At 34.8% G+C, this 4,402-nt stretch overlaps 1 long non-coding RNA gene across 1 annotated transcript; it reads left to right on the top strand.

The window, feature by feature from the left end:
- The first annotated feature begins 1,667 nt into the window (after positions 1-1,667).
- On the top strand, positions 1,668-2,046 carry LOC115624169. Its single transcript, XR_003995436.1, has 3 exons — positions 1,668-1,709; positions 1,767-1,886; positions 1,954-2,046. It is a non-coding gene; the product is annotated as an uncharacterized LOC115624169 (long non-coding RNA).
- Positions 2,047-4,402: the final 2,356 nt, after the last annotated feature.

Below are 4,402 nucleotides of genomic sequence, written 5' to 3'. Positions count from 1 at the left end.
AAATAACCATAAAGACACACAGTTTATAACGTAAGCAGAACTGCTAAAAATTATCCCTATCCCCATAAATTATCCCTATCTTTTGCAGAAATATCGTCAAAATGTCATGTCTATCCGATAAATAGAAGACGATTCTTCACCCATAAAGAAACACTTTGTTTGTGCTATCAGTGGAGTTTCAAATGATAAAAAAAAAATGCCAAAGGGACAACGAAAATGTTTGCCAGTCAAAATTTGCAATTACAAGGCACTCGAATGTATCAAAAATCGTGACTAAAAATTCTTCTGATTTTGACTGTTTTTTTTTTTTACAAAAAATCGCTTCTTGACCATCAACTACTCCCCAGTTTTCCTATTTTAGTTTTATGGGACTACAATATTTTCAGAAAATTCAATTGCAGAACGTAGCAGCCATTCAAAAGGCTTTTACCACCATTGCCGGTCGACGGCCTCAAAACACTAGTTCATATTGCTTTTAAAATTAAGGCAAGAGCTGATTATTTTATTAAAATAAACTTGGCTTGCCAAAATATCGCTTCTGTGTTATTAAAAAAAAAAAGAAGTAATATTTACTATGCAAGTTTAAGGACGATAATGATTTCATTGTTTCGGATCAAAGAATAGTTCGATTCAGCAATATGACTCTTATTTGTAATAATCGTTGAATTTTTATAAATATCGGAAAGAAAATCGTATCTATTTAAAAACAAAAAAAAGCACATCACAGCTAACTAAAAGAAAACATAAATGACAATTAAAAATAATAAAATTAAGCATAAAAATTACATTAACTTTTTGTTGGAACTGAATGCAATAAAGAGTTTTTTTTTTTCGTTGAAATAAACAGAAGCTCAGTTTAATTTTTATATAATTTTTACGCTGAAAATTAGAAAGAAATTTTTACCACTTGCAGTTACTCTTTAAGTTTATGCTTGAACAACTTGAATTGTGATCCAAAATAAAATAATGCCAATAGTTGGACCGATTCAGGCAAGCATTGTTTATTACCAGAATAATGACTCGAGGGTAACTAGGAAACAGATCTATTTTCAAAATGAAAACAAATCATTAAAAATAAGACAGAAAATACGAGTATCTGGCCTGAATCGAAAACATCTTTTATAATAACATCACTGAATGTTTGTCTGCAAAATGCTTACATTATAGAAATTCAATACCAGATTTTTACATGACAACGTAAAAGTTTCCTCATTATTCTGTGCCTTGAACATGCAAATTCTGCTGCACATTTTACTTATCCATGCAATTCCTTCGTAAAGCAAATAAGCAGAGGAAAAACATCAGCAAAAGCGAAAACATAACAAAGCCTGTTTAGTTGCGAGTAAAAGAATATTATGAAAAATAAAATATAATATCTCGTTTCAACGTTCATTAAATTTTGCCCCAGAAACTGCTGTTCTGCATTGCAGTAGAAGCTACAACTTTACTTTGCAGTTCCTTTTTGCGACTGAGCTATGATTAAAGTAGTCTTTGAAACCATACTAGTAGAGTAATTTCTCTCTAGTTATTTCTGTTTACTATTTTAATGATTATCGATTTAACCAAAGGACTAACGCATTACTATTCAGTTATTGTCTTAGATATTTCAAACAGCTGCTGTTGAATAAACAGTCAAATATTTCGATTGTAAATTCACGATAATGAACAAAAAATACGGTGTGTTTTTCTGGTTATTATTTCTACCAACGGTGAGTTGGAATTGAAACTAAATTTACCAACACTGGCTAATGTGATTCTTCGCATAGATTTGTTCTAGTCCAGAAAACGATATTCTTGACGCACATAACCGATATAGAGCGAAACACAGAGCCCCACCACTAAAATTAAATGCGAAACTCACCAAAGATTGCGACGATTATGCCCACGTAAGTATTATTTTTTCAGATCATAAACAGATCTTTAATGTGTGTGTTCTATTTGTGTTCCTCAAAGCAATGCGTGGACCACAATGAGCTTGTGTATTCGAAATCGGATGGCCTTTATGGCGAGAATATTTGCAGTGCTACGAACGCCACAAGATGTGTGGATATCTGGTATGGCAACATATACCATTATAATTTTAAATATCCCAGAACATCACATCGCAGCAGTAGTTTCACCCAACTTATTTGGAAGAGCACCACGGACTTGGGCGTTGGAGTTGCAAAAAAGTAAGCATTTCGGCTCTAACTGGAAATAATCCATTTTCCAACACTGTAGTTAGGTGCTGTCTTTCTAATACTGGAAAACTGCTTGAAATATATTATGACTTTTTCATACAAGTATTTCTGTTTACAGTCGGGAAGATGAATTCTACGTCATTGCGAGATATAAGCCGCCGGGAAATATCGATGGTGAGTACGCAGCAAACGTACTCTCGTCCAATAAAAGGTATACGTATACTTGTTGATTAACTTTTTATAAACTGTTTCAACAGTTCTAGGATGAAAAGTCGTATGTCTGTTGGCTTATTATTGTGGATCTCATTAAATTGGCTATAAAGTACCAAAAAAACGGTATCAATAATTTTTGTGTGTCTTGCCAGTACTTTGATGGTCATAAGCAGACCCAACTGATGACCAATGCACCACTCTTTTGAGACAATTAAATATTCTCAGAGGGAATGACTTAATACCTTCTTATCAGACCATAAATAATTTACAAATATCAGCACAAATCAAAGCTTTGTTAACAAAAAAAAAAAAAAAAAAAAAAAAAAACCAGCTAATATTTTTCAACTGTTATCCGAAAATGCAAGATAAAGAAGCCATGCTTTTCAATATCTCAAAGAAAGCATAATTTTCAATTTGGATACGCTTTCTACACAATACAAAAATGTCTAATATTTTTCAATTGTTATCAGAAAACTCAACATAAAGAAGCCGTGCTTTTCAGGATCTACAAGAAAGTATAGTTTGCAATTTGGATACGATTTCTAGACAATACAAAAGTGTTCGCTAATGTTTTTCAATTGTTATCAGAAAATGCAACATAAAGAAGCCATGGTTTTCTGGATCTCCAAGAAAGTACAGTTTGCAATTCTTCAATTGTTATCAGAAAACTCAACATAAATAAGCCGTGCTTTTCAGGATCTCCAAGAAAGTATAGTTTGCATTTTGGATACAGTTTCTACACAATACAAAATCTTTTTCAATTGTTGTCAGATAATGCAACATGAAAGAGCCATGCATTGTCCTTCACATTTGGAAGATCTTGCGCCAACTGCCGCAGAACTTGTGTGGAACATTGTCATTTAATTGAATCAAAGGCATGTTCAAGGAGTTTGTAACCAAAGGGAGCTCTTCTGCATGGTAATCGAGAGTGAAGCAATGTGGAAAGGACACGTGCATTATCGATTGAAAATTCATAAACAAACAGCCAGAACAAGCGCCGAGCGACGAGCGGCGAAATGCGAGCTACAAAGAGGAGGGCGCAGTCATGCAAATGACACTCGCAGCCACAATTCCCGGGCTGGCAGCCATCAGCAAACGACCGCAATGTCGACAAGTGGCAAAGGCCAGTGTAGTAGTGGCAAGAGTGGCAGCAGTGGCAGTGCCAGAGCCAGAGCCAGAGTCAGCATCGGAGCTGTGGCAGCAGGGTCAGGCAGGCGGTGGCAGCAGCAACAAAAATTGAATAAAGTTTACATAAAAATGGGGCAGCCAGTTTTCCAGAGTGTCGCCTCGCGTTTGTAATGCGTTCGACTGCCGACAACTAAATTATTAATGTTAAATGAATTTGGAGCGGCAGTTGTGGCAGAAATAAGTTCTACGTTAACTTGCCACATTATAGAAAATAAAATTGGATATTATAATAATAATAATAATTTGTGTTGTTAACCTTAATTTTGGATTCTAAGACTACTTTCTTGATCTCTTAGTGTATATATAATTCTGATATGCATTAAGGACTTTTCAACTTTTGTTTTCAAGGGAAGTTCTGTTAAAAATGCGTAATGATTTTTTCATTGCTCTTAAGCAAACAATTGTGGTGGGAGCCAAAAGTTTACCTTTGTCATGGCAATTCAGTTGAACTTGAGTTTCATTTTTGTACTCGTACTCCCGAGTGTCGATTGTTTTTCTAACATTTTCAGTGACAAAGTCAGAGGCCGTTGCGTGCATGAAAATAATTCAATTTTATCATTGTGTTCGAGCAACTTGCCTTCATAGAGGCTGAACGGAGCGCGTTTAATGCCGACTTTATTGGGCATTTAGTCGAAGGTTAGCCATAAAAAGGAAACAATTCTGTGACGTGTAGGGTTCCTAGGAGCGTGAACTCAATAAACAGTGCCCTAGTTTGTGTCACTGCCTTTATTGTTAATTAAAAGCAATAGTTAAGTGATTTTGGGTGTGTGTTTTGGCAAATGAATGAAATAAACTAACAATGTTTTGGACAGAACTTGATG

This window comes from Scaptodrosophila lebanonensis, unplaced genomic scaffold (genome assembly GCF_003285725.1).
Source record: "Scaptodrosophila lebanonensis strain 11010-0011.00,11010-0021.00 unplaced genomic scaffold, SlebRS2 tig00000053-arrow-pilon, whole genome shotgun sequence".
In the NCBI taxonomy this organism is placed as follows: domain Eukaryota; kingdom Metazoa; phylum Arthropoda; class Insecta; order Diptera; family Drosophilidae; genus Scaptodrosophila; species Scaptodrosophila lebanonensis.
Note: the sequence above shows the minus strand (reverse complement) of the source record. Positions and strands in the feature narration are given on the sequence as shown.